Source organism: Macaca fascicularis, chromosome 12, assembly GCF_037993035.2.
Source record: "Macaca fascicularis isolate 582-1 chromosome 12, T2T-MFA8v1.1".
Lineage (NCBI taxonomy): Eukaryota > Metazoa > Chordata > Mammalia > Primates > Cercopithecidae > Macaca > Macaca fascicularis.
The window spans coordinates 61641527-61667892 of NC_088386.1; the positions used below are offsets into that span (position 1 = coordinate 61641527).

A 26366-nucleotide genomic window follows, 5' to 3' on the forward strand; every position below is an offset into this window, starting at 1 on the left:
AACTTTACCTGCAGTTATTTAGTACCTGCAAGAATAGGTTGCCTGTTAATCAATGAAGACTGAATGTTCTGTCTACAAACTCTGGTTCCCCTATAAGGCATCAGGAAAATACTAACATTTATTTTTTGCAAATAAAATTTAAGGATAACAAATATAGTAACTTTTGTCAAAAGAGAAATAAAATATTCTGATGTATATATATAATTTTTGTTTTTAACTAGCTTTTTGATAGAAAATATATGTAAATGATATAAATGCAAACATCTACAAGAAAATGCAGTATAATGTCTCCTTTTTACCTTGTTTTCCCAGGCCCAATTCCCCTTCCTAGAGGCAACCACTGCTACCTATCTTCCATATATTTTTCCAGGTATGTAATAGGTATGTGCTAGAACATGAGTGTATGTATACATATTCTATTGTAAAATACATATACAAATGGAATCTTATTATACAAACTGTTTTACACCAGCGTTTTTTACTTAAAATGTATATTAGAGTTCATTTGTCTTAATTTTTATAGATTTGACTCATACCTATTACTGGCTACTTGGGTTTCCATTGCATGTTATGTGCCATAATTTATTTAACCAATTCCCTGAATGTATTTGGGTTGTTTCCAATCTTTAGCTAATATTGAATAAAGTTGCAAGTAATACATTTTTACACACATGCTTTCAAATAAATGTGGATATATTTATAAAATTAATTTTTAAAGGTAGACTTGACTTTGCAAAGAATGAATATTTAATTATGATAGTTACTGCAAAACTACTCTCTATGGAGTTTGTATGAACTTATTCTCCTGACAGCAATGTAACAGAGTGCCTATTCATCTTCACCAATATAATGTGTTATCATATTTTTGATATTTCCAGCCTGACAGGGACAAAGATGAGAGCATATTATAATTTCAATTTGCATTTGTCTTACTATGAGAAAAGTGGAACATATTTTTCTTATACTTAAGAATTATTTTTTATTTTCTTTCCTGCAACTGCTTATTTAAGGAACAGCCCATTTTTTCCTTTTATTTTTTCAATCTATAGCATTTTTAAGACAAAATATTAGCCACTTGATTTTTTGATGTGTGGTCTTTTTAAAAATATATGTTTTTTGACTTTATGGTGTTTTGTGCTACAGATTTTAAATGATTTAATTAAAAATGTTAAAATTTTTATGTGATTATCTAATTCTTATTTGGCTTCTGGATACTGCATAATGCTTAGAAAGGCATCCAGAGGGATGGGCAGTAAGGGGTAGGAAAAAGGATATAAAATATATACATATACATACATGCATATATATCACCTTTTCTTCTTGTATTTTTAGTATTTTGATGGTTTAATGTTATAAGTTTAAATATTTTATCTATTTGGAATTTATTTTCTATATGGAGTGAGGTAGAGATCAAAGAATAACTAAATAAACGCAGAGATAGTCATGTCTTTGGATAGGAGTATTCAATATATCAAAGACACCAGTTCTTCCCAACTTGAACTAAAGGTTTAATTCAATCTCTGTCAAAATCCCAGCAGTTATTTTGTGGATATTGATAAACTGATTTTAAAGTTTATATGGAGAGGCAAAAAAACCCGAAAGAGCCAACACAATGTTGAAGAAGAACAATGTCGGAGGACTGACACTAACCCAACTTTAAGACTTACTATAAAGCTGCAGTAATCAATACAGTGTGGTACTGACAAAAGAGCAGATAAATGGATCAATGAAATAGGATAGTGAGTGTGGAAGAAGGCCCACATAATTATAGCCCACTGATCTTTAATAAAGAAGCAAGGTAATAAAATGAAGAAAAGATAGTCTTTTCAACAAGTATTGCTGGAATAACTAGACATCCAAATGCAAAAAAAAAAAAAAAAAAAAAAGAACCTAGACATACAGACCTTACACCTTTCACAAAAATTAATTCAAAATGGATCACAAATCTAAATGTAAAATGCAGAACTAAAAATCTACTAGAAGATAATATTGGAGAAAACCTAGTTGACTCTAAATTTGTTGATAACTTTTTACCTCTCTGTTTTTCTTGGAAATGTCTCATCTTCATATTTGAGTTCTGGAGTATTTCTGGTGATAATCTCAGTGCCATATATATGTTTTTGGTTTTCTAGCAGTGATGGTGAGGAGGAGTTGTGCCAGCTTGCTTCTTCACTGCCATTTTGGAACCAGAACTCAGGTGATGACTTTTTAGATATAACACTAAAGGTATGATCCATGAAAAAAAAGAATTGACAAACTAGACATCATTAAAATGAAAAATTTTTGCTCTGTGAAGGATACTATCAAGAGAATAAGAAGGCAAGCCACATGCTGGGAAAAAATATTTGTAAAAGACATGTCTGGTAAAGGACTGTTATCCCAAACATACAATACATTATTAAATCTCAACAATAAGAAAATGAACAATCTGAATAAAAAATGGGCCAAAGACCTGAACAGACACCACCAAAGAAGACACACAGATGGCAAATAAGCATATGAGAAGAAGATGCCCCACATCATATGTCATTACTGAAATGCAAATTAAAACAATAAGATACCACTACATACTCATTAGAATGGTCGAAGTCCAAAACACTGACAACATTAAATGCTGATGAGGATATGGAGCAATAGAAGCTCACATTTATTGCTGGTGGGCAAGCAAAATGGTACAGCAAGTTGGAAGACAGTTTAGCAGTTTCTTAAAAACCAAACATACTCTTACCATATGATCCAGCAATTGCATACCTTAGGATTTAACCCAAAGGAGTTGAAAACTTATGTCCACACAAAATCCTGCACACGGATGTATACAGCAGCTTTATTCATAATTGCCCAAACCTGGAAGCAACCAAGATGTCCTTCAGTAGGGGAATGGATAAATAACATGTGGTACATCCAGACAATGGAATATTACTCAGCATTAAAGGAAAAGAGCTATCAAGCCATTAAAAGACATAGAGAAACTTTAAATACATATTACTAATTGAAAGACGCAATCTAAAATGGACATACAGTATGATTCCAACTATATGACATTATGGAAAAGACGAAACTATGGAGACAATACAAAGATCAGTGATTGCCAGGGCAGTGAAAATACTTTGCATGACACTATAATAATGGACACATGTCATTATACATTTGTACAAACCCATAGAATGTGCAATACCAAGATTGAATTCTAATGTAAACTATGGACTTTGGGTGATTATGATACATCAATGTGGGTTCATCAATTGTAACTATATACAATATCTAAACACTTTCTTTAAAACAGCTCTTGAATCAAAGAGAACTTTGATTCTAACACATATAACATAGCACATATGTTAAAATATACCTATATACGATATAGGTATATTTGAACTGCATTTAATTTATTAACTTAGGGAAAAATTCTTCCATTGTATTTTTCTCTTCTAAATAGATTATTTTTACAGTAATACCTATGTGCTACTCTGGTGCAAGATATTGATAGTGGGGGGAGGCTCTGTGTGTGTAGAGAAAGGGGAAACTCTGTATTTTGGCTTAATTTTGCTGTGAACCTAAAACTACTATAAAACTAGTGTATTTCAAAGAGAAAAAATACAATGGAAGAAATGTTCCCAGATATAATGTAAGCATTTGTAAAAGCTTTGAATAAATCCCAAAAGTAAATATAAATGGATGGAAAGGTATATCCTATTATTAGATAGGTATGCTATATCCATAAAGATATAATTTTCCCTAAATTAATAAATTAAATGCAGCCTTTGAAAAATAATCACAAAATTCATATAACTAGAGAAATCTACTTGAAACTTCATATGGAAAAGTAAAAATAAAAATAAAAAACACGTGTGCATGTGTCCTTATAGCAGCCTGGTTTATAATCCTTTGGGTGTATACCCAGTAATGGGATGGCTGGGTCAAATAGTATTTCTAGTTCTAGATCCTTGAGGAATCACCATACTGTTTTCCACAATGGTTGAACTAGTTTACAATCCCACCAACAGTGTAAAAGTGTTCCTATTTCTCCACATCTTCTCTAGCACCTGTTGTTTCCTGACTTTTTAATGATTGCCATTCTAACTGGTGTGAGATGGTATCTCATAGTCGTTTTGATTTGCATTTCTCTGATGGCCAGTGATGATGAGCATTTTTTCATGTGTCTGTTGGCTGTATGCATGTCTTCTTTTGAGAATTGTCTGTTCATATCCTTTGCCCACTTTCACCGTCTTTCAAATAGAGTGTCACACTTGGTGTTATTGTCCATGAAGTTGTGTGAAAGGACAGAAACAGTTACTAAAAGCCTTCCTATTGTCTAGAAATACTGCATTTGAGAAGAGCTCTCTAAAGAAAATCTCCCTGGTCACTGGCTATCATTTACTGGAGAAATAAACAACCAAGAAAGTGGAAGACATGAATTCTACACTGACAAATATGATCAGTTCAAATGTATTATATATAATTATAAATTACTTAAGATACAGGAATTATATTCATATGTGAGCAATATAACCTATATTATAATGAGAGCATACTGATACTAGAAAAAGTATTTTTTTAACTCTAAGTAGATCTTCTATTCAAATGCTACCTAAAAATAAATTATGTTACAATAATTATAAGAATAAAACCCATTAAAAATCGCATAAGGTTAATTATGAAATACCTAAAAACTGTCAAATATCATTCAATATTAATATTTTTCAGTAATATTATGGAAAATGTTCTAAATTACATTTGAAATCTGTACTTATTCTATTAAAATACAGAAATAAATCATGAATTTTCCATTTACACTTACAAAGGAGATTTTACCTCTTTATTCTAAAAATTTATAACAGAAGACTTAATTCTCCTAATTTATGAAAATACATGCCACTAGATATGGGGTAGTAACCTCACAGAATCTGCAGTTTTGCCTTACAGCTTTCTCTTTACATAAACACCAGCATTTAAATATTTGGTTACATAGAGGAGACCTTGCTTCTTTCAAAAGAGATAAGACAATGAAACTTTCCTAACAAGAGAAGATTTCAAAGAGAGAGGCCTTTTCAAGATGACTATGGTTATGCATTTGGACAAAATAAAATTAAGAAGAGAACTAAGAAACCATAGCTAGGAAGAAAAAGTAACAAAGTACATGTTAGCAAACTTCAAATCTGAAGGAATTTTTAAAAATGTTGGGAATAAGTAGAGTAGTAGGCAATAGAAAACTGGAAGAAGGATGATTCTTTGGAAGACAAGAAAAACGCATTAAAAGTGGAATTCAATTAGATAAGAACCCTAAAGAAGACAGGGAAAAAAGAATCCAAAAGAAAATGAAATGGAAGTGAGACATCATGGGAAAATAAAAAAGACTGTAAGAAAATGAAGTGGAAATTTTGAGTGGAAAGAAATAGTAAAGTAATAGCAATAACATGACCAATATCAAATAACGTGGACAAAAGAATAATAAGGAAAAATTTGTTAGAATGTACAAATAGTAAATAAAGATATAATCTGATAATATCTAACTGAAAGAAAAAGAGGGAGATAAATCTATAGCATTATAATTACAGATTAGGAACACTGTACATTCTTGGGAGACTTTACAAGACCAGACAGTTAATACTGATAATATTCAGTATCATTTCTAAGACTTTACTAATTTATTACTTATAATAAATGTTTTAGTACTGGATGAGGTTTTTGCTTCTGGGCATTATATATCTCTCTTTCCCATAGAAGAGGACACATATATTACATTCTGGACTTGAGTAGGCGTTTATCACAGCCAAAAGATGTTTATACTGAGGTGACTGGGACTGGTAAACCATATGGCTTTGGTGACCCTCAAGGTACAGATGGAGGAGCTTTATTTAAAGCGATCCTAACCCATGAAGTCTTAGAATTAAACTCCCTTGGGCATCTGCTTTTCTCTAGTCAAACAGAAATATCTACGATAGCTCATAATGAAGTATTTCATTTTCCCTGTGGCATTTCACACAGAAGTCTTAACTGTAAAGGCAACCTTATAAATGCTTTGTACCTGAAGAAACTGGCCTTTTATAAGTTAATCATCATGCAGTTTCTTCATTTGGGGAGCAGCTCTGTCTGTGACTACTTGGGCCTCTGTGGTTAGATCTGTTTGGTTAATGGACTTTTGGACTTTCACACAAAGCTATACTCTCCACACAAACTTCTGTGAGATAAAAAGGTGATATCTGTGTTAGTCCTCTGACTAATTTTTCTTTGTTTGGAACCTGAGAAAGATGAATGAAATTTAATGTTTCCCATCACCGAGAGACACCCAACATCCACAACTTCACACTCTGATGCCATTGTGTATTTATGTGAGGAATACCGTAACTGAGATAATGTCTTGAGGCTTTTTTTGGTTCAATAATGTCCTTAAATTCCATGTTGTTTTTAAAGCCTAAAAGAAATTCCCCCTCCTCACTCCCCTGCCTCTCCCTAAACCTGCTGAGACAATTCTCTCATTTTCTCCTCCCAGTTTCCACTGCTATGGTTATGATCTATTAGAATAATTGCTATTATTTTATGCCTTATCTGACCCTAGAAGTGATTTACAGGAAAAAAATTACTAACCAATTGATTAGTGAACTGAATATAAAGTGCAGCTTTTATGGTTTATTCACAGACAAGAATATATGTAGTCCTTAATATGATAGTGTTTTGTTGTTGATGTGGAATAGTGTAAGTCTATAATACAGGGTTTCAGGCAGACAAAACCTAGTTTACCTTGACCTCTGAACTTCTGAAAGGTTGAGTGAGTTATTTTAAGAGAATTAGACAAAGATAAGTAAATCAAAACCAAGAAATGGCAAAGATTTAAAAAACAGATTAGTCTATTCCTCTCATTTAATAGAAAACAAACTGAATGAAAGAAAAATGGGCAATTTCTTTGTTTAGAACTTATGTGCTTCCTACTTTCAAAATAAATATGTGATTTCTCCCAGGTTACACAGCTTATTAATGGTAGGACTTAAATCAGAACTTTTATTTTCTAATTCCCAAATCAGTGTCTGCCAGGCCATAATAGTTATGAAATATGTTTTTAAAATTAAGTAAAATATATGAAAATATAAGTAGCTGTGTTACAATAGTATTTATCTACTGTAATTGATCTAGGCCTCGCCAAGGAATTTATATTACTTTGAGAGACCCAAAACAAATACAGTTAATAAAGCATTCTGGCAAAAATGGAGACTTCAAAATTTTGAAAAATGGCAGACACCGAAATTAAAAAAGAAGATGATTATAATATTCAAGTTTAGAATTATATGATGCAGATTTTAATCCTGCTGAACTATACCTCCGCCATCAATTTATGTTTTACTTCTATTACATTTTATGTATTGCTAAACCGGATTATTTCTAGTTACTAACTGAGCAGATGACTTTATATAATTTATCTGTAACTCCAAAGTTTGATATAGTTATGCAACATTTATATATCTTGACCACCTTATAATATATAATCTGATGTGGAGAAAAATTATATATCTTCAATTCTGTCTATAAAGCAGTTTAATATCCATACTGAAGAGAAACCAAAAAGACTTCTACCAAAATGCTTGCCATCTCCTTGTAAAGAGCTATTACTATTCTGGGGACATAAACCATCTGGGCACGACAATTTGTGAAGTGTTTCAGTTCGTTTTGTAGTGTTCTTGCCACCTACTTTACAAAAGAATGTTACTGCCAATAATAATAAAAATAACTAGGTAAAATGTTATTCTTGCTGTTGTGATCTCACATAACTATTTTTTAGCAGCCAAGAAAGAAATTGGTTTTTACATAGAAATCCCAGACCTAGAAAGTATTGTTTTATAGATTTCTTTTCTGGAAATAATTTGATTTGGGGTAATTATAATTACAAAAATATTTCATTTGATTTTTCAATTAGCCAATTTTTAGTATGTTGGCGTTAACTAAAACAACATATTTCATCCAAATGTTTAAAATTTTTACATTTAAAAATAACTTTATTATCTACCCTTAGCTTTTCAAGCCTTATGCAAACTGCAGTTAAAATAAGGTCAGATATTTCACATATGTCTGTATCTACATTTGTATACTTCAGGGGTGTTTTTCAAGACACTCTAATAATAAACTAAGAAGTAAAAAAATCACTCAATCTATTAGTGACTCTGTCGACCTGATATCAAAAAACTACTTTGTTCAAATTGAGTGCATCACTTATTACTCTGTTGTATAGGTGGCCTATATTTACTTCAGATGCTAATGTAAATCTAATACAAAGAGTGTGATAAAAATGTTATATGTTGAACTAAAATAAAACATTGTATTCTAGGCATGTTTGGAATTAAGTAACATAGAATATTTAAATGTCTTAATAAAACTGCACAATTATTGGGACTCTTTTGCTTTGTTGTATTATTATTGAGTAAAATACCTAGAAAAATAAAATAGGATATAAATTTCTAATCCCATCAGTTGAAGTTAACTTTAAATATAATCCCAGTTTGGCAGTATGTGTGGGGCAGTGTTGATGAATAACAAATAGAACTACGTAGCCTCGTTTAAATCAGCTGTCATCTGCTTGAACATACTCTTGTAGCCCAAAGTCTTGTACTCTTGCTGGGAAGAAAACTCTCCTACTCAAAGATAGTTCTAATAGATATTATTCTATCTCTAATCTTATTTTTCTTTGACTTACGATAATTTTTTTTTTAAGAGATGGGTTCTTTCTGTGTTGCCCAGGCTGGAGTCAGTGATGTGATCATAGCTCACTACAGCCTCAAGCTCTTGGGCTCAAGTGATCCTAGCTCAAGCTAGGACTACAGGTGCACACCACCATGCCTGATTAATTTTCTTACTTTTGCAGAGATGGTGGTGGTGGGGTCTCACTATGTTGCCCAGGCTGCTCTGGAACTCCTGACCTTCCTTCCATCTTGGCCTCCCAAAGCTTTGGGATTACAGTTGTGAGCCACTGCGCCCAGCCTCTGTTAAATTTTCTTTGGCCAAACAGTTCATTGAGTCTAGTCTTTTGAGCAATTATTATTTCCCAAATATGCCTTTAACTACACTATCATTTCTTCAATTGATGGCAATTGAACTTCAGCAACAACTCCACCACTGAGCAATATAAGATATATCTGAATGTATTCCTGAATAAAAATATGTCTTGACAGTATGAAGTACTGAAACATATATGTTCTAGACTTGGGCTGAGAGTCTTAGCCACTGAAAAATTTATTTTGTGGTGACATAGTTTATCAAAATATACATTTACGTGTGCTTTGCTTATATTTTTCTCTTTTTTAAATTATTTCAAGCAAATTGTGAGGTCGTTATTACCTCAGGAATTTTAGTACAGCAGTAAACAGAAACTGCTTGAAGTTAATGCTTTCTTTTCTCTCAGTAAAATCTTTAACACATTGCAAAAATGATGTTAGAAATCTCAGATCGGGGAGACAATTGTATGGGTAAGCAGTGAGACTCTCTAGATGAGGAAGGGGATGGCAGTGACCTAGGCAGGTGACAAACATCTCAAATAGGACAACTGCAAAGCTAGATGCTAGAGAGGGAAGATCCCAGTCTTGCCAAAGACTCGTAGATGCTAGGCATGACAGAGAAACAGCAGATCTTATGGACTTGAAGGGGTGAAACGGGCACCTCAGTGGCATTTAGTCGTGGTAGACATCCAACCATTTGCTCCTTGTAAGGGATTACACATCTCCACTAACTGCCATGTGACCTGCAGGCCCTCTCAGCAGATGGCATTCCTAGACTGTATTTCCTTGACCCTTTGTCAGTTTGACCATGAGACTTGCTTTAGTCAGCAAAATGTGAGAAGACACACATGATCTTCAACCACACAGATGATTCCCATGCAATACTGTCATTTCTCCCAGCTTCTTGTTCTTTTTCCTCTGCCCTGAGAATGGCATGTCTCAGATAGGGATTGCTCCCTCAGCTTGGATCCTGGAGTAAGAAGACACATGGAACAGGGCTTCTGGAGCAACCAGCAACTACTAGGAGTTGTGAATCACTGAGATTACAGGGTTGTTTAACAGCAAAGCTAACTAGTCTGTCAGTGTGAGCCACTAATCAATTACCAGACTGCTAAACAGATTAGACAAATAAAGAAATACAATATCTTGGCCAGGCATGGTGACTCACGCCTGTGATCCCAGCACTTTGGGAGGCCGAAGTGGGTGGATCACTTGAAGTCAGGAGTTCAAGACCATCCTGGCCAACATGGTGAAACCCCAACTCAGCTAAAAATACAGAAATTAGCTGGGCGTGTTGGCAGGCACCTGTAATCCCAGCTACTTGGGAGACAGAGGCAGGAGAATTGCTTGAATCCGGGAGACGGAGGTTGCAGGGTTGCAGTGATCCAAGATGGTGCTGCTGTACTCCAGCCTGGGTGACACAACCAAAAAAAAAAAAAAAAAATTCACAAAGCAATATAATACATAATGTTTGCCTGAGATTCAGATCTGCCATAGTTTATTAGGCTCTGCCTGTAGTTTTCTTATGAAACACATCTGTATCATTAGGATGATTAATTTCATTTTTTTTTCTTACAGAGAAGATTGTCATTAAAGAGTAGGACCATGGATAGCTCACATAATAAATCATGTGAAATTTAGGATCTCTTCTAGGCGATCATAGAATAATTAAAGGGAATTCCTTCGAACAAATGTGATTAGTTTATATCAAGAATATAGTAATGACTGTCACTGTCAGAAAATTACTTCAGTTAAACTCTTTTAGTAAAGTTTTCCTGTTAGAAAATAAGTAATCTTATTGTGTGGGTGAGTGGTCACTAGACAGAGAGATTTGGGAGGATGTAGAGAGTGAAGTCTAATCCTCACGACTGTGATCGTGGTTGCAGATTTTGAGATACCAGGTGTGAGGTGATAGGCACTAAAAGCCCAGTGTGGGCCTCCAAGGGCTGTTTAGCTGGCAATGAGAGATGCACTGCCTATATCCAAGTTGTATATGACAGGTTTTGCACAAAATGAATTACTCGGAGAAGAGAAAGTCTAATGGCCAGTCTGTTCATCTTCCCCTTTCTTGATGTTCATCTTTTCTCTCCCAGCTCTCTTTTATTCTCCATTTTCTTGTTTTTGCTCAGCCTCCATCTCACTTCCGTTGCCCTCCTCTCCCCACCCCTTCCCACTCCAGACTCTGCCTCTTCTTTGTAGACATGTCAAGAGTCCATTCTATTTCATTCAAAAACCATGGTCTAGAAGTAACTTAATGTAAACCCACAAAGATGGAGACAGAATGAATGCCATTCTTCTCGCTGCTCTCAGACATTGCAGATCATTGTTGCCTATGGTGCTGGTAAAGGCAGGAGTTATGTAGCTATAAGTAGCAGCCAGAGGAAATAGTGCCTGAGTCAGCAATTGTCTTTTTATTGCTGTGGGACAATAATGGGAGAAAAATTCAGGCTTGGTACAATTCCCTTTGAAGGAAAAAGATGCCAACACTAGCATTTTAACACAGAATGCTGGTTGGGGGTTGGGGGAAGGATGCTTACATTCCTTCTTTGGAAATATCTACTTTGATAACTCCTTTGGTAAAATAATGCAGTATTTTCAGTGTGCATATCCTTTCAGGACTCATGGTTGTATGGCAGATGCACCTGACAGCAATAATTTAAGGCTACCCTGAGAATGACTCTATGGCCTAAAAAGAATGTGTGTTTAGAATTCTGAGGTAAGAAATCTGGCTGGAAGTGGCCAACCTGGAAATTCGCTCCTTATTATTAAGGATTTCCAAAGCCTGGTCCATTCTTCGGAATGTGGGTCATACAGTGGATGAAGCTCTTTGTTTGGATTAAATGAATGTTGCTAGGTGGAGAGTGCTAAGTGAAAATGCTATATAAACTGCATGCTTTTTACAAACGTTAGTGGTTCCCCTGTCCAACCCACTGCCACTGGACCGCCCCTGTATATGAGTCCTAGATAAATCCTATGTTTCCCTTGCTGGCTTCAAGTCTCTTCTTTGGTTTCTTGGCCATGGTGCCATCCCTATTGGACTCAATGGTGTTCCAGCACAATGGTATGATCAGACTCTGTTCCTGGGAGACACACAGTTCACTCCTTTGGTAGGATCTCTGTGGAATATTTAGTCATTAGTGTCATTAAGAAATCATAGTTATTTAATTTATGTTTTAAGACTTTCACCTTTCATTCTCTGAGTGTTAGTTAGCTCAGGGTGTGAAATGGTTCAAGAGAAATACTTGAGCTGCTGCAGCCAGAAGGACATTTATGGTGTTATGCAGGAAATATCCTGCAGAATTCTGTGTGGAATTCTGCTCAGAGGGGTTTCTCTTTAGCATAAACTCAATTTGAAAATACTCTTCTGCTCAAAAGCATTCTTATGAAACCACCTCATCACAAAGCAAAACTGTCCAGGCATAGTTGCTATATGGAGAGATACAGCATAGAACCCATAGGCAGCGGGGCTGAAGCAGAGAAAAACTACAGGGGAAAGAGAAACAGATCCAGGAACGGGGAGAGGAGAGTGTTAAGCACAAATTAACTACCCTGCGGAATGAGTTTCAGGTGTTTGACACTTTCACTTTAACAAATGACCTGAAGACAAATGAAACCTCCCTGAGTTATGAAAAATTGAGACTAGAAGTATCAGAGCTGCAGGATTCATTTGGTTCAGATTCTGTATATATAAAATCTAGACATAGAACAATTCTAAGCAAAGGCATATTATCTGCAATGGTTACTATGGATTCTTGTTCAAAGAAGAACCATTTTGGCATAGAGAAAGCTGAAAGAACTTACAGAAAATAGGTCTTGAAAGATGAAAGGCAGAGAGAATTTTCTGATTCAGAAGCTCACTATATTAAATTTTCTGTATGTTATTTATCATTTATGATATAAAGTTATGCTTAATTTATCATGTAAACTGAAAATAAAATTCTAAGTCCCCCAACTGAATTGACCTTCTCCTGGCCAAAAGGATCCCAGAATAACCTTGAAGACTAAATTCTCAGCCACGATGGGATCGGGGAGTCAGACATACCTCCTTATAACCCCTCCCTCACTAACCACTATGAGGCTTTCTTCCCTAAAGGCTAAATAGAAACCAGCCCTTCCAAAAGACTCCCCCCCTGACATGGACCAACCACCTGACACTGTCCCTCCATTTGTGCCTCATAAGAGACCACCCACTAGGGAATGATTCTAGCCATTCCACTGAGAATGTGCAGTAAGGATTTTTGTGCCCTCTGCTTCACCTTTTAATGTCAGAGGGTCGAAAACTCCACCCTCGAATCATGCTAATCCTGCCATTTTTTCCACATGGATCCCACGAAGGGGCATGAAGCTCAGTTGAGGATGTGCATGCTTCTCCTCTCATAAATATTCATGATCCCTCCTACAACTTATTGAATATATATTTGGCCACTGTGCTTAGCATAAATTTCTGTTCCCTTTTCCCCTCCCTTGAAGTGTCTGTTTCTGGCTTCTGGCTGGAAGTTGTGCTTCCCAACCTGTCAGAAGGTCACACTGCAGGCTGCAGCCCTTTACGAGAAATAAAGTTCTCCTTTCCAAATTTATGAACCTCATCATTCTTCAGGTGATAATCATATAAACGTCTACTTAAGTTTGCTTTCAGTCTGTCACATGAAGTCAGTCATTCTCACTATATTCCTTCTGTAGTATACTGGTCCAGGTTAAACAGACCCTCTAGGGATTCTTATACAATTTTGTCTTGTCTGAGAGCTCAGCAGCTGGTGATTATCACAGATTTGTATAGAGTGGACACTACCAGATGTCCAGCACATCTGTCACAGCAGATGTGACATTGAGCCAGGTCTATTTCTGTCTAAGTGTATGACAGTTGGTGCTATAATTTGGATATGGTTCATTTGTCTCCATCAAATCTCATGTTGAAATTTGATCCCTAATGTTGGAGGTGGGGCCTAATGGGAAGTGTCTGGGTCATGGGTGGATCCCTCATGAATGGTTTTCGCCTCATCCTCACTGTAACGAGTGAGTCCTTACTCTGTTAGTTCTCATAAGAACTGGTTGAAAACAACAACAACAACAAAAGAACAGCCTGGCACGGTGGCTCACACCTGTAATCCCAGCACTTTGGGAGGTTGAGGAGGGTGGATCACCCAAGGTCGGGAGTTTGAGATCAGCCTGACCAACATGGAGAAACCCCGTCTCTACTAAAAATATAAAATTAGCTGGGCATAGTGGTGCATGCCTGTAATGAGGCAGGAGAATTACTTGAACCTGGGAGGCTGGGAGGCAGAGGTTGCGGTGACCCTAGCATGCCATTGAACTCTAGCCTGGGCAACAAGAGCAAAATTCCATTAAAAAAAAAAAAAGCTTGGCACCTCACTCTGTCTCTTGTTTCCTCTCTGGCCATGTGGTCTCTACCCACACAGGCTGCCCTTGCCTTCTGTCATGCGGGGAAGTCACCTGAGGCCCTCAGTAGAAGCTGCTTCTGGTGCCATGCTTCTTGTACAGTCTGAAGAACCATAAGTCAAATAAACCTCCTTTTTATATATAAAAAAAAAAATTACCCAGCCTCAGGTATTCTTTTATAGCAATACTAAATGGACTAAGAGACATGGTCTATACAGTCAATTTTGTTCATTTCTTTAATATTTATTGAATATAGACAATGTGCAAAGCACTGGTGAGAGATGTGGAGACTATGAAGTTGGCAAATGGAGAATAGTAATATTGAGAATTCTGCAAAGTAACTGAATTCATTGTAGATGCTCCTTTATGAATAGACTTTAGAATTCAGGCTTCTTGGATCTTTACTTGGAAATTTAGGTATTCCTGATTTTAACAGATTCATTTTTTTAAGTCCCAGAGTAGAGGAAAATGGAGGTTGAACACTGAAATATTGACTTTGAAAACTGAACATCTCTCTCAATCCCATAAGTCTGTGTGTGTGTGTGTGTGTGTGTGTAAGGGCATGAGCTGCAACACAATCTTGAATTATTGTCACCAAATCATTTTTAAAATAATTGGGCAACCATCCATCACATCACCTGTATTCACAATCCCATGAAGTTATCAGACCAGAGTGATTTTTCTCTAATCTACATGCACATTAAAATGTGCATCTCATTTAAAAATATTTTTGGTACATCAAACTGAATGTTGATAAACATGTGAGACAACAGAACATAAAGTTCAATTCATGTTCTGCATTCTCTCCATCTAAGTATTTTTGTGGTGCCAATGCCTATTTTCAGGTGTCAGTGATGAAGAACTGGAAAAAGATATAGTTAAAACAAAAATTGTGAAAGAAAAAAATGTATGCTTTTTGGATTCATTTCTACTCTTTCATATCAATATGTTTTCTAACATTTCTTAAGTGCTAAGAAAATTTTCCTTTTTGTTTTCCTCAATAGCAGGTGACAGCTGAAATTGTTCAATTATATGCTTTGTTAAAACCTTATAAATAATTTAAATACTATTATTACAGTCAGCTAAAGCCTACACTCAAATTACATTTTCTTTTCTTTAAATTCCCAAGTATATCTCACCTGCTACCCTACCTTCACCCCCAGTAAAGTCCCAAAGCCCCTGGGCTAGGTAGGGCATTATTGTTTTAGAATGTCACCAAGTTGGCCTAGAAGAGTACCTGATTTGTTGGGACAACTGTTGTTGTTTTCTAGGTAGAATGTTGGGTGAAGGAAACATACTGATGTCCAAAGGGTCTTGACCGGCAGATTGGAGGTAGGGACAACCAAGGTCAGCATTATGACATGGAGGATATGAGTAACCATCATGATGATTTAAGATATCTGAACAGGGTTGCCAGAAAAAATACATGCCACACAGTTAAATTTGAATTTCAGATAACTGATTTTTTAAAGCATAAGCATACCTCATTCAATTTTTTAAATATTTATTATACTTTAAGTTCTGGGATACATGTGCAGAACTTGCAGGTTTGTTACATAGGTTTACACGTGCCATCATGGTTTGCTGCACCCATCAACCCGTCATCTACATTAGGTATTTCTCCCATCCCTCCCCTAGTCCCCACCTCCCGATAGGCCCCGGTGTGTGATATTCCCCTCCCTGTGTCCATGTGTTCTCATTGTCTATATTTGGGGCCCACTGCTAGTAAACGTTATTCATTGTTTATCTGAAAGTCAAATATAACTGGACAGTTTGTATGTTTATTTTCCAAATGTAGTAGCCCTAAATATGAAGAAAGTCTTCTCTGCTAAAAAAATTATTTTCCTGTTTCCTGAAATTCAATTTATTAGCATTTTCAGTTCAGTTAACAAGTGCTCCCTTTTAAAAGACAAGTATCTCTGGGAGTATATGAGTCGTTTATGCATCAATGAGACTACTTACTTCTCAATGTAAAATGCATTTCTCATTGTTAAAGTGGGTTAATCAGTCAGACAGAGGGCTTAAGAGTGCTTTTTTTGGTTGATTAGGTAGAGGGTGGGGTTGGCTGGAACCTGTTAATTTCAGTGGAAGAATACATGTGGATGAATTACTTTTAGTGGGGATTTTCTGATGGAATGAATTATCAACGTGCCAAGAAAAGACTATATAAAAAGATGGAATGGGCGTACAGAGTGTAAGGTGGTAGTGCCAGAAAAAACTCACTCTTTTTAGGATTTTTCTTGAACAATGAAATACTCATGAGAGGAACCAGTGATGGGTTTTATTTTTCAAACATGGATAATGGTAAATGTTAAAACCAGTGGCAAGCAGATTTTCATGTTTCTTTCATTATTAAAAGTATTGATGTAAGATTATCCTCAAATATATGAGTAGTACATCTTTCCACATTAATGACTCCTCCTTTGTTGAATTTATCACTTCACTTTAGCTCAGTAGGTCCTATACAAACCAAAGAAATTTCCTTCCTTCCTTCCTTCCTTCCTTCCTTCCTTCCTTCCTTCCTTCCTTCTTCCTTTCCTCCCTTCCTTCTTTCCTTCTTTCTTTTTTTTTTTTTTTTTTTTTTTTTTGATATAGGGTATTACCCTGTCAGCCAGGCTGGAGTATAGTGGCAAGATCATGGCTCACTGTAGCCTCAAACCTCTGGCCCCAAGTGATCCTCACACCTCAGGCTCCTAAGTAGCTGGGATGCATACCAGCATGCCCAGTTGATTTTTAAATGTTTGTACAGGCAGTGTCTCTCTATGTTGCCCAGGCTGGTCTTGAACTCCTGGCCTCAGTGATACTCTTGCCTCTGCCTCCCAAGTTGCTGGGATGACAGGCATGAGCCATTGTGTCCAGCAAGAAAGAGAAAATAATTTAAACTTCTAAAGATGAAACTGTTACACCTGGACGGCCATAACAACAAAGAGAAGAGTGCTCTTAAGCATTTGTGAAAGTCAGAAACCTATAAACTTTTGGGAAACAAAATAAGTATATTTTCCCCTTAATCTTACAAGTGACGCAATACACTTCTAGCAAAAGTGAAAGGGCAAATAGGAATTTGGCAACATTGAGCTCTCTTTAAGCAGAAGCCAGGTCATAGGTTCTTCACTAGTCACCACGGTCTACAGCCTTTATTGTCTTTACCAGTCACTAGGCATGAGACATTTTCTTATAAAATGTAACTACTATACATTTGCCACAAACTTCAAACTCCCTTTTCACCTCCCATAGTACCCAGAAGAGTATAGGTACTTAATAGGTCCTCAAAAATTTTCAGTTAATGAATAATTGCTAATTAAAACTCATACTAGAAGCAAACTCTTAAAACATATTCTAAGTACCAAAGTCTAATATTTTATATCTATTGGTTTATTCATATTGTTGTTTGTTACTCCTAATCAAATAGTGCAAAGTTTAAGTTTCATTTTCCTAAGATTTGTGTTTTAAAATAACACGATTTACCCAAGTGATTTCAAACCACAATTACATTCTCTTTAAATTACTAGTATTTTATTGCATCACAATCTGCATGAAACAGATGTCAAGATATAATGAACTAACCTGCACTGTATTTTTCTTTTTGTCTCCTGTGGAACAATGATTTTATAGGGAAGAGAACTACACAGCTGACTGACTAATGGGGAAAGTTACACAATGCATAGCTTTGCAGCAACATACTAATGTGGTAGGGAGATGCCGCAGAGAGGCTAGAAATAAAATCATTTCTTTCCGGAGCAGCCCTGCTTGCTGTTGGCTGAGACAAAAAAGAGATTTCCTTTTTTTCCTTTCTTTCTTTTGAAAACTCACATAACTAACGTTAATTCTGTTAAGCACTGGATACACAGAAAGGTGTTTACCTTAGAAAATCATTTAGCAATTTTTAGAAACTAGAGATATAATAATTTTCAATCTTTTTAACTATCTAATGACCAAAGCAGAGGGTCCTCACAAGAGGGATTTAGATGTTACTGAATTGAATAAAGAAAATATGGATACATTTATTGTATGCCTTATTCAGTTTGAGGTTCATTTTCAGTTTAGAAATAGGGCTATAAAAACATCGGGGGTTAAATAGCATGGGTAGAGGACATGAACCAAACTGCAGAGAAGAGGCTGACTGCCTGCTACATTTGCAGGCATTACTCAGCACTTTTCTTAAACTGATGCATCTTGCTGGCTGCATAGGCAAGGCAAGACCCTTTTCCCTACAGCTCAGGAAGGCAGAGAAGTCAACTTCAGCCTTGAAAAAGTCAAATACTTTAGTGCCATAATGAAATCAACTAAATGTCTTGTGCTTGATGTTTCATTCTATGCAACCTATTGAAGAAACCAAAATGTTTGCCACAGTGGGCTCAGTAATTTTTTCTTGAATGAATGAATAACTGACTGAATTCATCATCAATGCCTTATCCTAGGTCATCTGCTCAGTGCACGAGCTATAGGAAGAGCAAATACCACTGTCCTTCCCACCCATCTCATTCTAACACGAGTGTTATCATCAAGCTAAAACATGTAGGAAACTAAAACATGTAGCCATAAAACAAATGTTTAGAGCTTCATTCAGATATTTTTTTCTTTAAAATCCAAGAATGTAATATTAAGTTTTAATTAAATAAAGGCGTCTTTGTGGAGAACTTAAATAATATGGCATATTGCTTTCTGTTTATCTAGTAGACACTAAACTGAAAATACAGACCATTGCATTCATAAAAATCATCTGGAGATCTTTTTGAAAACACATAGTCCAAGGTCCCACCCCAAGATTTTGTTTCAGAGGTGGACCTAGGATCTGTATTTAAACTGCTTGTCCAGGTGATTAGGATGTAGCACTCAGAGTTAATGAATGGGCAAATTTTGAGAAACACCGTTACAGAGAATGGTCTAGGAAAAGCATCCATTACAAATATGAAAAGCAAGCCTTTGGTAACTAAGGGATTGAGTCGATTCATGCAGGTATTGGTTTGTTGATTAAAGATGTATCTATGATTCAATTAATTTAAATGTTAGAACGGGTCATATCTTTTGGTTTTATTTTTAATTGTTTTGTACAGGTGAGATCTCACTATGTTGCCTAGGCTAGTCTTGAACTCCTGGCCTCAAGTGATACTTCTGCCTCAGCTTCCGGAGTCACTGGGATCAAAGGCATGAGCCACCATGCTCAGGTAGGAACGGATCATTTCTGACATGAAGATTTATTTTCTCAACCAGGTAAGTTTTGTGATAAGATCATTAGACTTAGAATAAGAATAGTCAGGTTCAGGACGGGCGCGGTGGCTCAAGCCTGTAATCCCAGCACTTTGGGAGGCCGAGACGGGCGGATCACAAGGTGAGGAGATCGAGACCATCCTGGCTAACACAGTGAAACCCCGTCTCTACTAAAAATACAAAAAATTAGCCGGGCGTGGTGGCGGCGCCTGTAGTCCCAGCTACGCGGGAGGCTGAGGCAGGAGAATGGCCGGAACCCGGGAGGCGGAGCTTGCAGTGAGCCGAGATGGCGCCACTGCACTCCAGCCTGGGCGACAGAGCGAGACTCCGCCTCAAAAAAAAAAAAAAAGAATAGTCAGGTTCAAAATTTGGTTGTAGTCCTTAACGAAACTGTGATATTAAAATAGTGCCTTGGTCTTCCTTAGCTTCAATTCTATAATTTATAAAATGTGAAAAAAATTTATAATAACACGATAGGTGCCAATTCAGCCCTCCTTTTTTGAAATTGTCCTCCATGTAACCCATGGAGGAAAGTATAAACTATGTTTATACCATGTGACTATTTCACCCCTTTCCCATGGCCACGGCTTGGTAGGTTTTATGAGGACACCGATCACAGGGGGACTCATCTATAGGCTTAACTGAAACAATAGAATTTGCTTTCTGGGTGTTTAAATGAGGTAAGAGTGAGTGAGTCAGAATGTTATGAGAAGATGCACTACATGATCCAGAGTTGAGGATGAGGAAGCTATGTGTGGCTATAAGCAAGCAGAGCATATCGTCCAAAACAGAAACAACAACAACAACAAAAAACAGAAATAACAGTAGCCATGCAAGCATTCAGAAAGAATGTAGGCTGTTTTGATATGTTTCTGGACTTCTCATTCCAGTTGAAACTCTTTTTGCCTTACTTGGGTTTTGGCCTATGGGATTTTCAATTGAATGCTTATAACAAATAAACCATTTTACTTATACCTGCTTAAATGTGCCCTTATGTTTTGAATACAAGTGTTCTAACGAAAGCACAATGTAAAAACACTGAACACAACATGTTCTTAAACTTTTGTTTTAACTGACTACCTTATAGAGAGAAAAATGGAGGTTCAGCAAAGTTAAATATCACAGGTAATAAAGTGATAACCATTGTCAGGAGGAAGTTTGAGATTTAAATCGGGTCTAATCTTTCACAGTTCAATGCTCTTGTTTTAAAACCAGAAATTCAGGCAGCAAGACTGATATTTCATTAGAAACACTCATGACCCCAACATGTTTTCACATTGAGAAATTGAGTCATCCCACTTTTTCATGAAAATAGGGTAAAAGAATCCTTATCGGTCAAATCTTTCACACACAAAAAAATGATCTTTAACATTATTTCAAGCACTTAGACAAATACCAAGTTGGGATACCAGAGCTCTATGTTATGAAGGATAGATAAACATCTGATAAGAAAAAAAGAAAGTCATTATTATTACACCTCAAATATTAAATGAGAAAAAAAGGAATGAGCCTTGAAGAATGACTGATTTTGAGAATTGCATACTGATAGACGTGTTGGAATGGACTACTGGCAAACAGAATCACTGAGCCACTTAATGAGTTGAGTGATTGAAAGTGTCCTTTTAAATGATCAATTTAGACTCCAGAGAATACCTGCCAGACAGAACAAGTTTTAGTGTAGTTGATAGTAAGTTGTGCCCAGAATATTAAATTGAGTCAAATTTATTTTCCACATAAAGTCACAGTTTTATATGTCATTATATAATCTCTTGGCAGAAATAAGGAATAACATTCCGAATGTTGCACTCCAAAATTCAAAGAATCTTAGTATAAAAATATCTAGCATTTTAGATGTTTCGAAGTACGGCCAAATGCAGAAAATAAGTTGGATATGATAAAAATACCAGAAAGTTCTATTCAGTTGGCATCTCACTAGCAATTTCATCTTCTAATAATTTAGTTGCTGAGCATGGAGTAGAATACAATTTAACAACAACAAAAGATCATTAAATGCCAATCAACCAAACAACCAAACACTAAAGGACCTATTAAACTGCAACGATGCTCAGTTATACACTTGAGGGTATAGGGCTATCAGAGATGGGCAGTGTGCTCCTTTCCTGTGTAGTCTATGGGATCTATCTACATAATCCTCCATGTGCTCCTACCCTTCCCCTTCAGCTGTTAAAATCACAAAGCCAAATTCAGGATCAAACAAAAATTGCTGTTATACTTCTGAATTTGGCAACATCTATTTCACCACTCCTTTTAGCTCATTTGGTCTTTATTATTCTGCTTTATATTGTATGTGATGTTGTAAGCCAGATCAAATAATTATTGGAAATAGAAAATAAACAAATAAGCTCCCCATTGCTACAGTTTATACCCATTTTTAATGATTTATCTTTCCACAGGGATACAAATTCAATTATGTACCCTCCTTTTGAAAAACCCCCATACAATTGAAGGCAGTTATTATGTATCTGTTTAGTTTTCTCTTTTCCAAGCTGAAAAATTTTCAATATTTTAACCTCATAATATAGGTATGATATAATTATTTGTATTCCTCTTTTGCTCCCTTCTAATTTCTGCCCAACTTCACTAATCTCCTTAGGGTAGAAACTGTAATAGAATAATGATGATAAGAACAGTAAAAAGATGATGTCTGATTTTTGTGTACATTTCCCTTAGTATGAATTACTGTATGAAGTTTTTTAGTAATATAATACCTTATTTAGCCTGTGACATTTTACAAGCCAGTTTAATATTTTAAAAAAGGGGGACTGAAACAATAAAATTGATCTTTAAATATAAAAATATGCCATAATTATCCTATTCTTCCTGCTATCAATCAGAAACAACAAATATTTATCGATTGCCTGTTAAATAAAAGAACCTTATTGGTTCTACCAAATTTGTGACTAATTAGCTTCTCTGCCATCCTGTTATTTGTATAGTTTGTTCTTGGTTCAAAATATACTACCAGCTAACCAAACTGGACACTGGAGTCTTACTTGCCTTGATGGGCCAATTCCTAAAGGTTTCAAAATTATTCTGATTCCTATTTATTCTATTCCTCAGAGCTATTAATATCAGTTTCACTTAACATTTATATTTAATTTTAATATCCAGCATGAAAGCTATCAAATGGTAACAGTCTTTAGATTAATTTAGATATGTCATAATTAATATATTTCTCCAGGATGTCATAAAATCATCATTACCTATCTTGATCCACTTGAACCCTCCCCTAAAAGCAATATGATACAGATGAATAATTGCAGACAATTAGGTCCAGTTTTATTCTAAAGTTTTCAAGAATCCATAATGTCCCACTCCAGTTTTGGATTCATGTTAAATACATGTCTTACAAACATTCACACTATGTTCTTTTAAAATTATACAAATGTAAGTATTTAATAAAATGCAAATTCTCTCAAAGAGTTATTGACTCCACAGAAGACTTTTGAGAGTCAATGTCTATTGTTACTATCAACTGACACTGAAAGTTCAATTTCTTTCATTCATGTGGTAGTCCATAATTCTGATATGAAAATTGGAAATCAGGGATGAAAGATCACGTTTTTCTTTTTTTTTCTTGAGACAGTATCTCACTCTGTTGCCTGGGCTGGAGTGCAGTGGTGTGAATTCAGCTCACTGCAACCTCCATCTCCCCAGTTCAAGCAATTATCTGCCTCAGGCACCCACTACCACACCCACATAATTTTTGTATTTTTAGTAGAGATGGGGTTTCACCATGTTGGCCAGGCTGGTCTTGAACTCCTGACCTCGTGATCCACCCACCTCAGCCTCCCAAAGTGCTGGGATTACAGGCGTGAGCCACCGCGCCTGGCCTGAAAGATCACATTTTTTATAAGAACATATACATATACAGATATGCAAATACCTTCTTAAAACACAGATAAGTGGTATCCATTATTTTTTTCTTGATCAACATGACATTTTGCTTTAACTCAAAAGAAAATTACATTGATGTGACAATTTCTTTTCACAAGGTCATAGTGATTTTATTCTATGCTATTCTAGAGGACTATTAATTTTAATATATGTGTGACTTTTTGTTTTTGTTTTGTTTTTATCAAAATTTGAAGATACTGAGTTAAGAGGAAAGTCCTGAAGTTCTTTAATCACTTTTCTCAAATATAGACCTCCAAATTTGCCCTTTCATAGAGTTTACCACTAGATTTAACAAAATACTCAAAGCATTCACCATTAGTGATGTAAATCTAAAAATACTATATATTTATTTCTTCTTCTTTTTTTTATTTTTATTTATGGTTTTTTTTTTTTTGGAGACGGAGTCAGGCTCTGTTGCCCAGGCTGGAGTGCAGTGGCATGATCTCTGCTCACTGCAACCTAAGCCTCCCCGGTTCAAGCAATTCTCCTGCCTCAGTCTCCCGAGTAGCTGGGACTACAGGTGCATGCCACCATGCCTGGCTAACTTTTTGTATTTTAGTAGAGACAGGGTTTCACCTTGTTGCCTAGGCTGGTCTTGAACTCTTGAGCTTAGGCAATCTGCCTGCCTTGGCCTTCCAATGTTTTCTTTTACAATAATTTACATATGTACAGTAATTACACTTCGTTTCTATTTTTGAAACTTTTTTCACCTTCCTTCCTAGAAGGGGAAACCTATTAATAGTTCTAGAAATCTCAATGCCTACCTCATGACAAAGTCTCCAAAAGCAATTGCAACAAAACCAAAAATAGACAAGCGGGACCTAATTAAAATAAAGAGCATCTGCACAACAAAAACAACCCTATCAATAGAGTAAACAGACAACCAGCAGAATGGGAGAAAATATTTGCAAACCATGCATATGATGAAGGTCTAATATCCAGTATCTATAAGGAACTAATACAAATCAACAAGTGAAAAACAATTCCATTTAAAAATGGGCAAAGAATTAAAAAGACAGTTCTCAAAAGAAGACATACACATGACCAATAAGCATATGAAAAAGTGCTCAACATCACGAATCATTAGAGAAATGCAAATCAAAACCACAATGAGAATACCATCTCACACTAGTCAGAATGACTATTTATTATTAAAAAGTCATGGACTGGGCACGGTGGCTCACGCCTGTAATCCCAGCACTTTGGGAGGTCGAGGCGGGTGGATCATGAGGTCAGGAGATCGAGACCATCCTGTTTGACATGGTGAAAGCTCATCTCTGCTAAAAATACAAAAAAGTTAGCCAGGCGTGATGGCAGGTGCCTGTAGTCCCAGCTACTCGGGAGACTGAGGCAGGAGAATGGCGTGAACCCAGGAGGCGGAGCTTGCAGTGAGCCAAGATCGTGCCACTGCACTCCAGCCTGGGTGACAGAGCAAGACTCCATCAAAAAAAAAAAAAAAAAAGTCAGAAAATAACAGATGTTGGCAAGGTTGTGGGGAAAATGGACCCTTATACACTGCTGGTGGGAATGGAAATTATTTCAGCCACTGTGGAAAGCAGTTTGAAGATTTCTCGAAATAACTGAAAACAGAACTACCATTTGACCCAGCAATCCCAATACTGGGTATATATCCAAAGGACTATAAATCATTCTACCAAAAAGACACATGCATGCATATATTCATTGCAGCACTATTCACAATAGCAACGGCATGCAATCAACCTAGATGTCCATTCATGGTTGACTGGATAAAGAAAATGTGGTACATATACACTGCGGAACATTACACAGCCATAAGTAAGAACAAAAGTATGTCCTTTGAAGAAACATGGGTGCTTCAGAGAAAATACCATTCAACAAAGTTTCAGTAATATTCTATGCTATTTTGTGGATAATGCACAACTTTTGTGCCTTAAGGCATGGTTCAATTCTGTTTAAGAATAAATCACTTTTGAGCTGCCTACTAGATTTCAAGCCTGACTTTGGATTTGGGATATATATATATGAGTTTCTGTTATAGAGGAGCAGGCAGTCTATTAGGCCAGACACAGTTGAATACCAATAGATTATAATATTGAGGAAGTAGGCTGGGCGCGGTGGTTCATGCCTATAATCCCAGAACTTTGGGAGACCAAGGCAGGCAGATCACCTGAGGTCAGGAGCTCAAGACCAGCCTGGCCAACATGGCAAAACCCAGTCTCTACTAAAAATACAAAAATTAGCCGGGCATGGTGGCAGGCACCTGTAGTCCCAGCTACTCGGGAGGGTGAGGCAGGAGAATCACTTGAACCTGGGAGGTGGAGGTTGCAGTGAGCTGAGTTCGTACTGCTGCACTCCAGCCTGGGTGACAAAGCAAGACTCTGTCTCAAATAAATAAATAAATAAATAAATAAATAAATAAATAAATAAATACTGAGGAAGTATAACAATAAGTTATCTTTGAGACACGGAAGAAGCACAGAAGAGGATATAATCAATTCTTTTGGGATACAATGAGGGGGAAAAATGTTAAGACAAGCTTCCTAAGTAAGTGAGAGCTGAAGTGGGTTTTGTAAACTAAAAGGAAATTCACCAGGTAGATAAAGGTAAAGGACTGAGGACCTATGAGGCATATAAAATTAATATGATATTTTAGTCACTTAGAAAAAAATACCATAAAGAGCACTAATAGTGTTTAAAGCCTCTACTCAGTGCCAAGAATTGCATTATGTATCAGTGAACATAACTTTAGACTTTACAATACAATGTGAAAATATATATTATTATCACTATTTTACAGATGAAGAAACAAAAGTCAGAAAAAATGTAGCTAATTAAAGTGATACTGTGTATAGCTAGAGCTGGGATATAAATATCGATTTGCCTGAC

General features: G+C 36.1%; 1 protein-coding gene across 8 annotated transcripts in view; it reads right to left on the reverse strand.

Moving 5' to 3' along the window:
* The window catches only part of SCN1A (sodium voltage-gated channel alpha subunit 1), a 143065-nt gene that overhangs the window by 92414 nt on the left and 24285 nt on the right, over positions 1 to 26366 (reverse strand). For all 8 annotated transcript variants that reach the window (XR_012421179.1, XR_012421178.1, XM_074009381.1 and 5 more), the window contains exons 2-3: positions 2752 to 2844; positions 2035 to 2220 (exon numbers count right to left, since the gene is read on the reverse strand). The gene's annotated coding sequence lies outside the window, so the exon portion shown is untranslated. The remainder of the gene's footprint in view (positions 1 to 2034; positions 2221 to 2751; positions 2845 to 26366) is intronic.